The 18332-nt window shown below is 44.9% G+C and overlaps 1 long non-coding RNA gene across 1 annotated transcript in view; it reads left to right on the top strand.

Annotated features, from left to right (window-relative positions):
- Positions 1–17773, top strand: part of LOC138481680 (uncharacterized) — a 159705-nt gene extending 141932 nt beyond the window's left edge. Inside the window, exon 3 of the long non-coding RNA XR_011274327.1 lies at positions 17194–17773. This is a non-coding gene — a long non-coding RNA (uncharacterized lncRNA). The remainder of the gene's footprint in view (positions 1–17193) is intronic.
- Positions 17774–18332: the final 559 nt, after the last annotated feature.

Below are 18332 nucleotides of genomic sequence, written 5' to 3'. Positions count from 1 at the left end.
CTAGGACTTTACTTACGTAGGGCGCAAGCCAGGTGAGCAGTTTGACTGTTGCACTTCCACTGGAACATAGTGGATAGACGTTTACGTTGGTATGTCTTTTTGACGTGGCTTGTTAGGCTTTGTAACAATGTTCCTTCCACATTTTCATGTTTCCCTTTTTTTGCGCTTTACCACCTATTGCTCTATTTGTACAGCTGATAGCACTCTGATATAATCTGTTCGGACCAACTGGAATACGTTACCAGGGTTCACCCCGACTCTCCGAAATCTTCTGCTTAATTTATCGAGAATTAGGTAAACTTGTGTGGGAGCGTGCAAGATAGCTTTACTCCTGCAGAGTAGTCATACTGGGTTCTGGTGTCAGTTTGTCCTTTATTTGATTTTTTGCTTTAGCTTTTCCTTCGCGACACCCACTCCAACAACTTTGGTCTTATGTAACGCGTGGATCATCCTGTCCATTGTTTAAGTATGATGGGCCTAGTTACTATTAGCCATAGGAACTTTCCAGTTAAAAACTAAGATAACCTATGTTTTATGCCCACTAGAGCTTTGAATATCTTGATAATGTTTCACTCTGCACTGGGATGTCCTCTACTACTATGGAATACTATTTGACTTTTATTTCTGATTACACAGTCCTTTTGATGATCTGACTCTCATTCTAATAAAATCAGTGTTTGTCCCCTGTTGGATGACCCGAGGCACCGGTTCAGTTCCTTGGGTGGTTCATTCTGGCACCTTTGCTCCTTTGGCACCTTTGCTCCTTTTCACGTGGTGGTTTTTGGACAGTTTAGTCCATGGTTCGTTGTAACAATCATTTTTGCATACAATATGTTGCAGAGACAGTTCGTCCTGATGAAGGTGGTTGCCACTACATTTCCCACCGAAACGCCAAGTCTGATGTTCACGCTAATGTTCAATCAATTGTGTATTCATGTCATCACAATAGCGGTTGGCGTGGACTATTTCATTTTGGTCCTAATTAACAGCCTCTTGACTGTTCTATTTGGGTCCCCACTAACAGCCTTCTCCCAGCATTTTGCTGGCCACACAACTTTAAGTAATTTTGTGCACTTGTGTTAGTTAGGGCAAGTTAGTAACTGTGCAAGAGTCATTGCACCTAATTGCCATTTATGTTCTAAATCTTAAATTTTCTCCGTCAGCCCTAAATGTTTATTAGGTCTCTTGTTTGTTTCAGTTTTATTTTCAACACAAATTCTTTGTTGAATGTATGAGTTTGGCTTCTCCTTGTCGTTTTCAATATTGTTCCGTCATGCCAGTGTTTGTGGTGTTCATTTTGAAATGTTCAAATATTCATTCATTTTTTTGAATTTTGGAAAATAAAAAACAATTCACTGATTTTTCATTGGTGGATTTATTCAGTGCATAAGCTATTTGTTTAACTATGCACTGTTTCATATATTTCGTGTACATGATGAATTTGTTCATTAGGTCTTGTTGGATGTCTATATGCTGAATACGCTTTGAACTAAATCTTTACGGTTTCTCACAGGACCACCTTTTTGTAGTTCATGTTTCATTGCTCCTTTTAGTTCCTGCGGTATAGGGGTATAGGGAGCCCCCAACAGTTGGACTATTACTACAAGACCTGCTGGCCTCGGTATACACCACTACCCAAACAGTAGCAGGAACTGAATTGACCTTGTCGGTTGGTGAATAACAAATGTATAGGCGGTACTACCCATGCACCGAAGAAGCAACGCAGGTGACTTAGGCTGTTAATGGGTTGGGGGCAGTCAGGGGGTAGGGGAACCATGCAGCAGACCGACAATAGTAATGTGTTGTACATACATTTAATGTCTGCACTTTGTGAAAAACAATACACATTTTTAAAAACTACATAAAACAAAACATACCCGAGTTTTTCTCACTTCAACATTAGAAAATGACAGCTTCGGTACCGCCATCTTGTATTATTCTTATCCGTTGATCTATCGCCCTAGGTTCATATACCCTCGTAGTACAGATTTCCTCTCATCACCAACATCATAACGTTATCCAACGCAGAACCAGGAACTTAAACACACATATCAACAAAAAACACTTTTGTTTTTTTTTACAAAACTCATAGAAACATTTTATTTTAGAAAACAGTAATAGTTGGGAGTGTAACAAGTAGTTTTCATTTTGACAACGATGAAAATAGTAAAGTCCACAAAAAACTTTCACTTTTTCAAACACAGTTCATAGCTAGCGAAATTCACTTTGTTCTCATTTTTGGTGTAACTGAACGACGAGCTTCTAATTCCAAATCCGGTCGATCAATTAATCCAAGCCTTTCCGTTCTTCACAGAAAGTGATGTTCCATGACCGACAAGTAATCTATGCACATGGCGCTCCATTACAGTGGATTAGTTCTTTAAGATTGAATTAAATGCAACACTTTCACATCCGCAAGTTTCTAGAACCTATAGGCTGCCATAGGCAGCCATGTTACTGCAACCATGAAAGGACAGATTGTTGTCAGGCGATCCAGATGATAGTTATAATATATTCGTAGTTGGTCATTATTGTCCAAATGTTGTTGAATAAGCCGTCGACCGGTAGTCTGTACCCAAGACAGGCACACATCGGGATCAGATAACTATGTAAAATCGAGAATGCAAAAACATATTTCAGTACCCACTTTATAATTGAATATACACAGTACATTCTTTTGTTGGCTATACATTTAAGTTTCAATTAACACGTACAATGTCTTTTCATTGCATCAAATTGGACATTCATCCGTCACAACGTTGATCACATAGCACACTTTCCATCCACACTTGGATAAATATTGTTTAAAGTGTTGCTTACATTGTGTTTTGAGATTCCATTCTTCCGATGTGATGGAGGACCAACGGCTTAGAAAGACAGTTTTCTGAAATAGAAACTTTACTTTCCGGCGTAAAATTTCAGTATATTGAATATTATAATTTCTTTGTGGATTTTCGACTCATTTGGTCCTTCAAATTCTTAGTGCGGTGGATTCAAGGACACATAACAATGGGACCCTTCATCTAGCGTTCACAGCGTACCCAAGTCAGTTTTGTTTTTGGTAACACATGCCACAAAAATGAACAATATTAGTGGAGATCAGTGTACTGAAAAACAACGAAATATTTAAAGTAAACCAAATATGTTATTTGCTTCCATTTTAACGGTATCAACGTGCCTGTTCCCTCTGCATAGTTTGTCCGACAGAATGGCTGGGGCCTGAAGGGATAATAGTGATGGAGAGAGAGAGGTACAGGGATCATGGAAGAGTGTACAGGCACAAACAGTGCATTCCAGGTATATGCTGACGTCAACAAGGAGTAGTTTGGAGGCAGAAGTCCTAGGAGAGGGTGTGAAGTCATCCCATTCAGAAAGGAAGACAGACACAGGGCCAGGGGGTATGGACATAGTGGCAAGGGTAAGAGAGTCGTAGAGACACCCATCTTGCAGACAAGACTTTCAAAGGAGGAATAGCATTGGGTGGGAATGAGAGAGGTGGGGACCAACTGCGGGGAGATCAGGGCTACTCCACCACCAGATCGGTTGGTCCGAGGCTTGGAGAGGCTCTTGTAAACATCATTGAGGAAGCAGTCAAAAGCAGTAACAAAGCTGGCATTGAGCCACGTCTCGTTGAGAGCGAGGTCATCGAGATCAAAATTTACAACAAGGAGGCAGAGGTCAGTAGAGGCTTACTAGCTTCTGTGTAGATCTATTCCTGCAATCATATAGAGTTCTGCATTGATGAAGGCGTGCCTGGTTGTTATCCATGTGTAGGCATCCATAGTAAGATGTAAATGTGCAAAGGCCACCGGCGCATGTTCATAATGGACATTATCAATACATATTCCTTCCACTGTTATGTAAATGCTGTACAAAGGTATTTCTAGGAGCGACAAGACAAGGAATGGGAAGACAAATGGGAACAGAACAAACAAATCTTTCTAGGCCGTGTGTAATTCAGGTCGTGCAAGTGCAAGGGGAATGGAGAAGAGAGGTGCCAGGGGGAGGAAAGAGTGCAAAATGCTAGCTCAAGTAAGTGCCGCCAGGGTGGCCGGCTCTAAGTAAGTGCAAGCAGTCAGGGGACTTTGGGGATATCAGATACAGTCCATAGTGCGCGGTAAGCCTGGAGGCAGTGCACAGGGCTACTGGTCATGAGGGAGTCTGGTACCCATAAACTGTGGAACCGCGAGCCTATGGGGCATGCATTCTATACAGTAAATAATTAACACAATACGCAGAAACTTGTTTTGTGTTGGCAATACAAAGGCTGTGGCTTTTTAGTAAGCATAATACTACTAAACACATAACTTAGTATTATGGGTATTCCCCAACAACAGGTGTGCAGTGTTTTCTTAGTTCTGTACTTTTGGGCACTAGGGCCAGGAAAGGGAAGTTGCCCTTCTTTGCTCCCAGGGTGTTCCCAGCGTGAGCTCCCAGGTCCGTGTGTTTGAGACCTGTGCCTGATGGCAGTTTCCTTCCAGGCCCATGCTGCTTTTCCTGCTCTTCTTTTCCACGACTCTCATACAACGACTGTTATCTTGTGCTTGCCTAAATGTACATTTTCCAGGGGAGGGTGGTATCCGTACAGACGAGAAGCTGGGTCTGTGACCGCAGAGTCCAGATACACTTAGGTCAGAGTGTTCTTTCTGCAAGTCTGCTCCAGCAGCTCTTCCTATAGTGCTTAGGAAGTGAGAGTTTGTTGTAGTGTTGTCCCCGGCCCCAGAAAGCCTTGTGGGCAACGCACAGGGTCTTGAACTTGATCCTTGCAGCCACTAGAAGCAGCAATTGCAGATATTTCAGGGCTGTAGAGATACGATCGCTTAGCTTAAGACCAAGGACAAGTCTTGCAGTCCTGTTCTGGATAAGTTGCAAAGGGCAAAGAGTAGAGGCAGGTAGTGTTATAAAAAGGTTGTTGCAATAGTCCAGCCTACAGAGAACTAGGGCTCTGGAGACAGTGATCTTCTGGGGGGAAGTGATAAAAGGAAGAATACCTATGAGGAGGTGCATCTGGTAGTGGGACTTCTTAGAGACGTCTGATGTGAGGAGGAGGTTTCTGGCTTGATTGGAAGGGGAGGGAGGAGAGCCCAGAGAGGGTGGCCAGAGTTAATTGAGGAAAGATCGAACAGCAGTCCTAATTGAAAGGATCTCAGTCTTGCTGGTATTGAGACAGAGTACATTCGAGTGAAACACTTGAAATAATCATACCAGTATTTATTGTTGAAAAATAAATCATTTACTTCACAAACAGTAATTCATTAAAAAGCGAATTTTTTATCAATTACATTTCAAGTCACATACTATTTCACTTTTTGTACAAAGAAAACTGTTTGCAGGCACTGTGCGGAAGCTTGAAACTGCCTTTGTTGAACATTGTAAAGAGAGCCACACATCATTTGAATCTCATGGTCAACCTTTCCACAAGTTCAAGTTTGCGAGGGCAAACCTCTTTTCCAATGTTACACGGCATAGCCTGGGCCCTAGAAAAAATGTGTTTGCGTGGCCAGCACATTCAATGTCAGATCGTTCTCAAATTCAAAATCCATCTGCTGATAGATTGGCTTTGCCACCCACTGTTTTCTTCTTTTGGTATACTGCTTGTAAAGAGGCATACTGAACATTCCTGCAGTTTTTGCTTGTTCCCTTCCAGTGTTCTCGTTGTGCAAGTACAGCCAGTCTTGGGCTGGTCTCCATACTGTCTATGCTGAAATGTAACCCTTTGGGCATGTACTTTAGGCACATATTGCGGAACACCTCTAAATCCCCAGTGTAGCAGAATCGGGCGAGTCCCCTTATGTCTTCTGAAAGCACTTTGTCGCAAACAATCTTCTGAAGTGCTGCGTGAGGCGGGGAGCTTTGAACCAACCACCTTTTCTTAACGCTTCTCCTCCTTGTTCAATGGTACATGTGCAAATTCATGGAAATGTTTGTTCTCTTGCCAAGAGTGTACATTAGAATAATGGTGCATCACCGAACACCCTTTTTCAAGTAGAATATCAACAGATCCTTGACAAGATTTTGAGCTCCACCAAAAATTGTTGCTTACACACTGTGATCAATTTAAAATGTTTTCTGTAGCCTTTTTTTCCAGCAGCTGTCATTTCTTTTCTAAATGGATTTTGCTACGTGCCATACATCATATTGATACTTTATGTCTGGGAACTGCTCACGCATTGCCTTGGCAATTGAAACGTGTCTGTCAGTGGCTATCAGGTCTATGTGCAGTCGTCTCGATTGCAGAAGTTGAATGGATTTGATGAAACCATATTTTTCCATGGCAACACAAGATGTGCATTCAGTTACTATTCAGTTACTTGCACAACCCCCAAACTCACTATTTTTTTTGGTTTCCATGTCTTGTAAGTGGTAAGTGTGGTATTTAGCAGAATAACCAGGACTGTCACACTTTCCATACACTAGTAAGCCAGAGCCTTTTGCCAGCGAGAGCATTGTCGATTGCCAACTGTTCGAGTGTCCATGCCTGGCTAATAGCAGGTGTAAGGAACACATGGTGGCAACAGTAAAGACAGACAAGTGATCACAGTTCAAGGGTGTTTATTAAACTGTAAGTGCAGGGTTGAAAAACTCCCAACCTAAACCTAAATCTAAGATGGGAGCAAGCGTCGACCATCAAATGAAAAATAAGGCAGTCCTTGTGGTGTCTTTGTCAAAATAAAAAGACCTATACTAAAAAGAAAAGAAAAAAATTGCCAATTCCTTACAACTAATTACAGAAAGAGTGTAGGACAGGGTTAGCAAATAAAGAAAAAGGTGTTCACAAATAATAAGTCAGGATGTGATTGCCTTGAGGTCTCCCTTCCCCATGTTTTTAGCACAGCACATGCTCGAGCCTTCCCAGCACGAGCTAACAGTTCTGTTTCAGCTATGTCTCGGGAGGATAGCTCAGGGCCAACGTGCTCGCCTTGGAAGCAAGACAACACAGAGCAACACAGGTTTGATCCCCGGGTCCGTGCTTAGAAATCTCTGGGTATTAAGCGAGTTATAAATAACCTATAATATCATATTATGGTATGGTATTGTTTATTTATATGGAGCCTATACGCAGGTAAGTGTTTCAAAGTGCTCAACGAGGGTGGGCACATGGGGAGAAAAAAAAAACTCACAGCATTGGAAATTCTGAGACGATAGTCTGCACAGGCAGAGTAAGTGTGTAAAAAATACATTTAACAGCAAATAGGCCTGGCAGCGATTCTGCAGTTTTAACAGTGCAATTAAGGGGTGAACACAAGGGAGAACAGACAGACGATCTTCTGACGCAGTGCGTATGGATCGAGCAAGTGCACAGAGGGTCACACGGACGGGGGGATCAAGTGCACCTGGCCAGTTGAGACTGAGATAAGTGCAGAGAGCCACTCTCTAGGGTTAATTTCTCAAGTTCATTGAGTGTGGGTGGGGTGAAGGCGCTTGAGGCAAGTGCGAGAGAGAGGACTGGTGGGGGTGCCCGGGGCCAGTGAGACTGAAGTACACCCGGCGGCCAGGCAGCATGCTCTAAGGAAGAGGAGGGAGCCGAAAAAGCAGATAACTGGTTTAGCAGGGTAGAGGGGTAGAGAAGGAAGAGGAGAAAAGGAAAGTCTTGAGGAGTTTCCAGAATTTAAGGAGATCCGGCTCAAGATGGAGGGCGGCAGGGATGCTATTCCAGAGGGAGGCACCTGCTGAGGGTAAGGATCTCCCTTCAAATCTATCCATCTATCAGGTTCTTCGATGAAGTCTCTTTTCTGTAAGTCTCTAGCCTTCGAGGGACCGATATTCTTAAACAAAGTTCTGTTCCACGAATACTTTAGTCCCCCTCTTCTGTGCGCAGGCCCCTCACAAATCGTATGCCACAATTTAACCAAACAGTTCCCTTCTTAGTGAACTGTGGGTGATGTCTTTTCACCTCTGGATCACCCTCAGTCGTGCTCGGACCCCAATTGACAAGGGGGACGCTTCATTTCCCCTTGCCTTGCAATACTTCTCATTTCCCAATCTTAATGTCCTTAAACAGTTCCTCAGGGTTCACTCCGGTCTGCCGACCTCCCTCTGCCAGGATCACTCTGGCCACATTCTTACAATTTCACAGTTCACTGTTCGTCACATTCATTTTATCAAGCGGGATTCATTTCCCTTCGTGTTCTACTCCTCTGTCGGTCAAAGACTTTCAACAGTACAGAGGATTTTCCAAGAACCCTGTATGACCACTTTGACCTCCTCTCACCTTTTGCCAAGGCTTTCTGGTTACGGTAGTTTCTGCAATCGGGTAATCACCCAGAGTTTCCTACTTGAGCACCCTCGTGGTGCCAGACTCCTCTGTTGCTGGTCTCCCCCCCCCTCTTTCCTTAATTGTATCTTTTGCTTTTCAAAGTTCAATTTATCCGTTGACTACCTTTCATTCAACACAGTTTGGTTTCTTATCGACACTCACCTCGGCACACCGGCTGTGATGAAACCGCTTTGCTTTCAGGTCTGTAGAGTCAAGGCCGGTACCATTGGGGCATGCGTCTCTCCCTGGCTTGGCTGTCAGCGGAGGAGGCGCCCAGGTACCATTGAAATCTGTTGCAGTACACACCGACTACTTTTTTTTTTTTTTTTAAGTTTTTTATTGATTTTTCAACGCAAACAACAATACAAACCAAACAGCAGTGCAATAAACAATATTCCAATAAACATATAACCATTAGTGCGCACTACTCCCCTGATCCCTCCCCCCTCGCGAGCCATTTTCCATGTCTTGTTCCGCTTCTGTTGCACATGAGCGGGCATCGTCATCATCTGGATTTCCCAAAACCCCTGTCCCGAATATGCAGGATATCAATGTCTTCCATGCCATCAAAGAGCCCAGTTCCTCCTCCCAAGACATACAACTCGCCTCTTGCCACACCGCTGTCTCAGCCTCCGCCCATTTCTGTAGGTCATTCCACCACACCTCAACCCGTGGCTTGCTACATTTTTTCCAGCCCATGGCTATTCGTCGTTTGGCCAGCACATACGCTAAGTCTTTCAGTTTGCTTACATGTTTCTGCTGCCGAGGTCTGGGAAACCCACCCAGAAGGCATGCCCAGGCGGTGTCTATGGCAAACGTGACCCCTCTCTCTCTCAGCTTGCGCGCCGCCTCCCTCCAGAACCCCTCAATCACTGGGCACGCCCAAAACATATGCGTCATGTCCGCATTTTCTTCGTCGCATTTGGGGCACGCCTGTCTGCCTGCATTCCGAAATTTGGATATCCTCAGAGGGGTCATGTACGCTCTGTGCGTGACGTACAGTTGTATTTGCTGCAGTCTGGCATTTCGAGACACTTTCCTGTGGTACCCCAAAGCCCGTTCCCACATCCCATCTCCCATTTCGATCCCCACCTCACTCTCCCATTCCAATCGTAGGCATGTCAGTTCCTTCCCGACTTTCGACATCACCATCTCATACAGCCTAGAAATTTCATGTCCCCCTTCCGTTGTATCATATATCCCCGCCATCGTAACCTCCGATTCGTCTGCCATGATATTCTCAGGCCACAGTTCCCGAATTTTCTTCCCCAATCTGTGGTTTGTAACATATTGGCCTTCGTGCAATCCAATCTCCTCGCTAAGTTCCACAAACCCCTTAATAGCACACTCCTGCCACACATCGCCCAATGTCACCAACCCCACCGATTCCCAGTAGTTCCTAATAATCTCCCTCAGCTGTCCATCCACCCCCGCAAGGGCAACCAGTGGAATTTGCGAAGAACACGGAAGTGGGTCCCCCATCATTGTACATGCCGGTCTCCACACCTTCCACCCCAGCTTCACCATCGCCGGGTACCTTCTCGTGACAGCCTCGGGCAACCAAATGACCTCCTTTAAGAAAAATGGGGCACAATCTTGCCCGAATAGTCTGAGTTCTGGGGTCTCTTCGTCGGACAGCCATTTAGACACAAACTGTAGTTGGCTCGCTATGTAATACGCCTCAAAGTTTGGGAGTTTGACTCCCCCCTTTTCATGAAAGTTCTGTAACTTCCAGAGCGCTACTCTGTTACGAGTACCATGCCACAGAAACTCTCTGCAAACCCCATTTATTTTAGTGAAAAAACCCTTAGGGATCACATATGGGATGTTGCTAAAGTAATGTAGCAGCCTAGGCAGAACTACCATCTTGATCATCGCCCCACGCCCCATCATCGCTAGGGGCAACTTCTGCCAAAAGCTCATACATGCGCGTATCTTCTCAACAGCCATCTCTGTGTTGCGCTTGTATTCTTCCTCCACCGTGTGGTAGATGTCTATTCCCAGGTAACGGAATGTATTGACTGACCAGGGCACCTGGAGCACCGGCAGCCGCTCCGTGGGAACACCCCTATAGCAGCCCAACGGGAAAATGTACGATTTCTGGGGGTTGACCGCTATGCCCGACAACCTCGCATATCTCCCCATCACGTCCAGGATATATTGTAAATTCTCCTCCGGATGACTCAGGTACAATAACAAGTCATCCGCATACAGGGATATCAGATGGTTTTCTCCCCCCACCTCAATGCCCACGATATCATACTGCTGCCGTAAGTACAGTGCCAGAGGCTCCAGGGCCAAGATATACAACATCGGGGACCAAGGACACCCCTGTCTGGTGCCTCTACTAAGCTGCCATCTCTCGGATATAATCATGCCCGTCCGAACTCTAGCCAGCGGAGCGCTGTACAGCAGCTCCGCCCATCTAATATATCCTGGTCCCAGTCCGTATTCTCTCAAGGCCGCCAGCAGCCACTTCCAATTAACCGAGTCGAAGGCTTTAACAGCGTCCAACGACACTATCGCCATTTCCCCATCACTGTTAGATCCCATTTCAATCACCCGGTGGAGTCGTCTATGGTTTTGGGCAATGTTTCTCCCCGGGACATATCCCGTTTGGTCCGGGTGTACCAGTTTGCCTATCACCCTCCGCAGTCTGTTGGCCAGGACAGCCGTTAGTATTTTGCTGTCCTGATTCAGCATAGATATTGGTCTGTACGACCCACAACTATGCCCGGGTTTATTAGGCTTAGGGAGCGGTATAATAATCGCTTCCCTGAGCGATTCCGGCAACCTCCCCTTCTCGAACGCCTCATTAAGCATATCAAGCATCGGGGGGAGTACTTCCGCTCCAAAAGTTTTATAAAATTCACTGGGCAGGCCGTCCGTTCCTGGGGTCTTGCTAGTGGGTAGCTGCCGGACGACCGCCTCCAACTCCCCTAGTGTTATTGGGGCATCTAGTTCCTCTCTTTCCTCCGTGCTTATCCTGGGCAGCCCGAAATCTTGCAGGGTCTCCACCATTTCCTCCCGGTCGCCGCCGCCCGGATCCCCATACAATGCTTTATAGTAATTTACGAATTCCTCATTGACACCCTCCTGGGTATCTATCTGCTCCCCATCCTCTCTAGTTATTGTCCTAATCGGGGGCCTCGGGTTTCTCTTTTATATAACCATGCCAAAAGACGACCCGTTTTATCTCCTCCCGCATGTTGCCTTTCAATATACTTTTTGTAATTTAGATTACAGAGCCTCCCCCAATGTTCTGTACACTGCTGCTGCAGTTTAAGCACCAGTTCGTTATCTATATGCTCGCTCTTCAGCACCTTTTCCAGCTCTCTCTCCGCCTTCTGTAAATCGACCAGGGCCCCATTCTGCAAACCTTTCGATTTAGCAATCGCCACCCCTCGTACCACAACCTTAAAGGCCTCCCACAGAGTTCCCGCCGAGTCAACGCTGCCAGTGTTGGTATCGAAATAGCTAACTATTTCCTCCCGCATGTCTTCCCTAAAAGCCTGGTCTTTAAGCGCCTCTGCGCGCAGGCGCCACGTCGGGATCCGCGCTCTGGGGCGGCCATATTGCCATCCCACCACCATAGGCGAGTGGTCCGAGAGGACCCTCGCTCTATATTCCGCACTAGACACATCCCCCAAGACGTCCGACGTGGCAAAAATATAGTCTAGCCTAGTGTGCAACCGCTGCGGGGCCGAGTAATGCGAGTACTGTCTCTCATTGGGGTGCTTGGTCCTCCACACGTCATCGAGCTCAAAGTCCCGCAGCAGCGTCCGCAGCACCCGGGCTGCCGGGGCGGGCCTAATCACCTTATCGTCGGATCTGTCCATCCCCGGGTCCAACACACAGTTAAAATCCCCTCCCCAGAACACCGCACTCCCCACACACCAACTCAAGTTGGTACTCATGGTCCGGAGGTACTCTGCCGTGCCCTGGTTCGGGGCATACGTGTTCACTACACACATCTCTCTGTTCTCGACTACCCCTCTCACCATAGCCAGACGCCCCTCAGTATCCACACGTTCCTGCTGCAGTTGAAACGGGACATGCGGCGCCACCCAGATCAGCACGCCTCTAGCATAAGCTGAGTACGCGGATCCTACCACCGTTCCACCCCACTTTTTCTTCACCAGTTCTAATTTGTCTCGGGTCAAATGCGTCTCTTGCAGTAATGCGACGTCTATCTTTTGTCGCCTCAAGTACAACATAACTTTATTCCGTTTAAGATAGCTATTGAGGCCCCTGACGTTCCATGTCAACAATTTTAGCTCCCCCATGATGTACTGATATCTTGCACTCTTCCCCCCGACCATCCCTGCTCGTTCATGCTATCCAGAAGTCTCATCCAAAATCTTCCCTCAGGGCTCGCGATCCCGTTCAAACCTCCCAACACTATGTACACCCCAACTGCCCCCACACCCCCCATTCCCCCTGCCCATCCCCTCCCCCCCAACTCCCTCCCCAACTGTTGCCCAGCTCCGTCCCGGAAACTCAGGCCCCCCCACATCTAGTTCCGGCTGTTACACACAGAGCCCAGTAGGGTAAAGTCGCCCTAGCGGCCACTTAACTAAGAAATACTAAACGGGGGTGAATGGACCAGCCCTGAAAGGTTCCCATGTACGACAACAATTACAGTGCAAACAGTGCATTTAACATCCAGTTCCAGGCCCGACCTCCCCAGGCCATAGCAATAACTATAGTCAAGTCCCATAGTCTCCGGCAACACCCTCTCTCGTCGTAGAGCACTTATCTCTCATTGCCACCTTCATCCGCCCGGACCTCCGACTACACACCGACTACTGTTCACGGTCTTCCGATTCTTTCTCTAGAGGCTTCACGGGTCTCTGTCGTTAAGGGCAAGGTCACTTCTCCTCTTGGTATCCTTGCCGTCTTTCTCCTCGTTTTGAACTACCGGGGTGAGTTTGCTCGCACTTGGTGCAGTCTGCCTTGCTCGTAGTGCGCTTTCTTGCTCCACCTTTTATCCCTGTGGGGAAGGGAAAGGGTCGTCAAGTGTGTGTGTGTGATTCTGAGCAATTGCCTGACTTTGCCATACCCTTGTATTGGGACATGTCAGGTAAACAGCTCTGGTGTTAGTCCGTTTTTTGGGTTGTGCGAAAGTGTTCATGTCGGGAAAGGTGGGTGGGTAGGCGGGCCAGTGAGTTGGAGTATCCTATGTGGTAGGATGGGGAAAAGGTGTTCGACGGGTAAGACGAGTTATCCCCCTTTGGTGTCCCACTCCCACAGGACCTCCCATCCAGGTGATCCTCCCGCACTGGTCCATCCCCAGGAACTGGATCTAAAAACGATGGCCGTGTCCTGGCCGCCTGGATGACAGATTCCCGAGGACTAGACAGGGAGACACTTTCCGGTTTCTCACATACCCTTACTCCATGTGAGGTAGCCATATTTATTTCACAAGGGAACCGGGAAAGAAAATCTACATTTCCCTGGTCTTTTCCTTTGCGGTGTTCCACCGTGAAACAATAGGGTTGTAGGTGAAGAAAACATCGCATGACCCGAGGGTTGGAGTCTTTACGTTGGCTAATCCAAACTAGGAATGAGTGGTCGGTGACAAGTGTGAACCTTCATCCTAATAATTAGTACCTGAGATGGATAATAGCCCATTTGATGGCTACGGCCTCTAGTTCTACCACAGAGTAGTTTTTTTCATGTGGGAATAACTTGCGGCTGGTGTATAGTATGGGATGTTCCAGTGTATCGCAAATTTGGGACCGGACTGCTCCTAACCCTGTAAGGGAGGCATCCGTCTAACACAAACTCCTTTGAGAAGTCAACTACCTTCTGGACTGGGTTCTGACAAAGTTTGTTTCAGGATGTTATAGCATATCTCGTCTGAGTCATTCCAATGAAGTTTCTGGGGTTCAGCATTTTTAAGTTGATCAGTCAGCCAAGCTGTTTTGCCCAAAAAATTGGGGATAAACCTACAGTAGTACCCTATTAATCTGAAAAAAGCTCTGAATGTGTCTTTTGGTCTTAGAGGTTGGTGTTTCTAAGACGGCTTTTACCTTTTCATATTGGGGTTGTATGTTGCCATTCCCTACGGAGAAGCCAAGATATTTTATGGCTGGCTGGGCCAGTCAGCATTTAGCTGGATTAGCAGTTAGGCCAGCGGTCCTGAGGACTTCCATGATGGTATAAAGGTGGAAGAGATGGTCCTCCCATGTTGTACTATAAATGACGAGATCGTCAATATAGGGGGGGGACTTTAAACTGGAATAGTCCCAAAGGGGTTGAGAATTTGTTTTATTCCTTATCTTGCCCATATATGGGAACTTCCAAGTACCCTTTGGTTAAATCTAGGGTGGATAAATAGGTGGCTGTTCCATGTTCATCAATTAGGTCGTTGATGCATGGCATGGAATAAGCATCGAAGTACGAGATATTAACTTGACGGAGGTCTATGCAGAATCACCAGGAGCGGTCGGGTTTAGGGACTAACACAATAGGAGAAGACCATGGACTTGAGGAGCGCTCAATGATGTTGGCTTTCAACATTTTGTTGACTTCCTCGATCGCCATCTGTTTACAGGCTTCTGGTAGTCAATATGGCTTTAAATGAGCCACTTTACCTTAAGGTGTTCTGCTATAGTGGAATGTATCTTTTATTCTTCCTGGTTTCTTTGGGAATACATCAGGAAATGAGATCACTACATCTTTAAGATCTTCTCGCTGTTCAGACAACTCGGAAGGATTTAAATCAAAGTTGTCTATGTCGTCAGGAACCAGACAGGCTAGTTCTTTGGCATGGGTGGCTGGCGGGTTCTCCTATTCTTTCAAGTGGTTTATATGGTATAAGTGGACTTTCTGGTTTCTGACTGGTTGTGCTATTTTATACATACAGGTTCCCATCCGTTCTATTATCTCACATGGTCCATGCCACTTGGAGACAAGTTTTTTTCCTGAGGTGATCAAGAGGTCCAATACTTTCTATCCTATTGCGAATTATCTTAAATCTGCTTTTTTTTATCATACGTGATCTTTTGTTGACTCTGAACCTTCCCCATATGAGTACAAACCAAGTCTCGAACCATTTTCGTGTGTTTTCACATTCGAGTGGCGGCTTGTGAGATTGGAATGGGGCCTCCTCTCGTTCTTCACAAGTTTCTTAGAGCATGTCCAAGACATCTCTGGGTTCTCTTCTGTAGAGCAACTCAAAGGGAGATAAACCTGTGGAAGCTTTTGGGGGGGGTTCCTTACGGCAAATAATGCCTATGGGATCATCTGGTCCCAGTCCTTCCCATCTTGGTCTACTAATTTCTGTAAAATTAGTTTTAGGGTCTTATTGAATCTTTCTACCAGACCATCTGTTTGTGGCTGGTATAAAGAAGTTCACAAGATAGTGATGTGAAGTAGCTCTTTGCCTCGCCCATAAGCTTACTCATAAAATGTGAACCTTGTTCTGTTAGTATTTCTTTGGGGAAGCCAACCCTGGAGAAATACGGTAGAAGATACTGAAGGATCTGCTGGGTGGTGTTATTTTGCATTGGTAATACCTCAGGATATCTAGCTGCATAGTCTACGATCACTAGGATATATTTATTGGCCAACTTAGATGTCGCTAGAGGTCCTATATTGTACATGCCAATTCTAGAGAAAGGGACTTCTATGACCGGCAAACTGGTTCAGAGAGGCAAGTAATGGGATGTGCGTGCTGGTCTTTTGGCATATTTTGCATGTCTGCATGAAAGTTTTTATATCGGTGTGGATACCCGGCCATTAGAATTTCCCACGAATGTGCATGCCCATGCTTTAAATTGTCCTAAATGCCATCCATTAAGATGGTAATGCGCGATCACTAGTACAACTTTTCGATGACTCTTGGGTAGTTAACCAAACCTTTGGTTGAGGTTTCTCTCCTGTGAAGTAACCCTTGTTTTAAGAACAAAAAGGGAATGCCCTTTTCTTTGCCTTCTTTCGGAATTGCTTGTAAAAAAGCATCAGCTGCGTCATTTCGCTGGGCAAAGGCCAGGTCGGGATAGATGGTACATTCCTCTCCCTTTCTTTCGTCGATGTCCGAGATTTATCATCGAGATTTATCATCATTATTTAAATGATGATAGTTTATATTATATAGACTTCTCTGGCCGAGAAGTCTATATAATATAAACTATCATCATTTAATTCAGAACAAAAATCCTTTTTTATAATAATCTGCTCTTTAACATTTTTTCCATTAGGCAGCTTGAGAAATACCAAATAGCGAGACCTTACATAAACAAAAAAGAAAGAAACCATTCCCAACCAAAAATGGCTCCCACAAACATCGCACTGAACAGCATAGTTAACACAACGTAACACGTCATCACGTTATATAACGTTGTAAGACATATGACCGAACATCGCAAATCGAATATACCAAAGACCGGCGTACAGCAAAAGGATCACAGCAAGAGGATCGAGATAGGCAATGAAAAAGACCTGCGAAGGTAAAACTAAATGCTATTTCTATAATGCGATACCAATATAATAAAATGTTATAATGCAGGCAGACTAGCAACCAAAGAGTGAGCGGAAGACTAAAAATAACAAACGCTACGTTCTAACTGTTAATAATATTTAACATATGATCATTGTGAAACAAAAACAAAATATGCTTTCATCTAGGTAACAGTACCGAAAGCAAAACTAACGCTTGCAAAGAGGGGAAAACAAAAGGCTCACAACAGACCAGCCATCAGTCAAGGTATTTCAATACAACTAAGTCAACACTATATTGCACTTCTCCAATTCCAAAATGAATAACTAGACACATGGTGACAAAAATGCTTTCATTGTACCTAATGCTGCACATTAAAACTGTTTGTAAAATGACAACAAGTATTGTATTACATATATTCTACCATTAACATAGACAATTGTACCATGAAAAGCAGATAAACTGAAACGAATGTTTGGTTTCTTTCTAGAACTAGAAGCATAAACAATATTTGAACGAATGGAAGAGTACAGCAATACGCCATGCCCAACTAAGACAAGTACTCAAATACCAATACACAGGAATTTCCTGCAACAAAAGGAAAACAACTACTCTCAATGAGACCAAGAGCTCAGAAAAGATCAATGAATGCGCACAATGTGTGAAAACGGTCTACAATAAACCGATGAAAAAAAGAAACTACAAAAATTGCCAAAAAGGAACCTCCTGAAGAACCGCCACAAATATAGACTGGGAAACACGTGTCGAGGTGCCTCTAACCAAATCAGGATACCTATCAAACTAAAGGTCAACATCAGTATTTATAAACTAACTGAATGAAGATACCAATTCAGTGATTGTTTTACAAATACTAAAACTAAGACTCTAGAATCACATCTACAAACCAACTGAATATCAAAAAAGAAAGTCAGCGATTGCTCTACAAATAAAGAATACAAAGAAAAAGAGAAAAAAACTCAAAATATACAAATTGGACAATATAATTTCACAAAAACAGACTACAAAAGAGACTTCATCTAATCATTTTTCTGTTGTTTAATTAAGAAATAAAGGCGCAAATTCAAACATTACAGTTTTTTTCTTTTCTTTAGTTCCCAATAACTATTTAGACAAAGACCCGCAGGGCGGCCATCTTAAGAGGAATTGTGACCATTGGATTTCTGTGGGAGCCCATTGTAACGTTGGTACTAAGGAATGTGGGAACACCAGGTTTGCCATGCTAGTACCCATTTAGCCCCCACTGATCTGCAACAAGACCCCCTCCTGGCTTGAACAGTTGATCCCAACCCTGCAACTCTAGAGGTTGTCATGGCAATCGACCATCAAATGAAAAATAAGGCAGTCCTTGTGGCGTCTTAGACAAAATAAAAAGGCCTATACTAAAAAAAACATTTTTACAAAAAGTATTACCAATTCCTTATAACTAATTACTCAAAGAGTGTGGAACAGGGTTTTCAAATAAAGAAAAAGGTGTTCACATCCTGACATATTATTTGTGATTGCCTTGAGGTCTCCCTTCCCCATGTTTTTAGCACGGGACAAGGTGGGCCGTTGGGCACAGCAAATGTTCAAGCCTTCCCAGCACGAGCTAACAGTTCCATTTCAGCT

This window comes from Ambystoma mexicanum, chromosome 5p, assembly GCF_040938575.1.
Source record: "Ambystoma mexicanum isolate Mex_15411 chromosome 5p, UKY_AmexF1_1, whole genome shotgun sequence".
Taxonomy (NCBI): Eukaryota; Metazoa; Chordata; class Amphibia; order Caudata; family Ambystomatidae; genus Ambystoma; species Ambystoma mexicanum.
The sequence above is the reverse complement of the archived record's forward strand: the minus strand, read 5'-3'. Positions and strand labels throughout refer to the sequence as shown.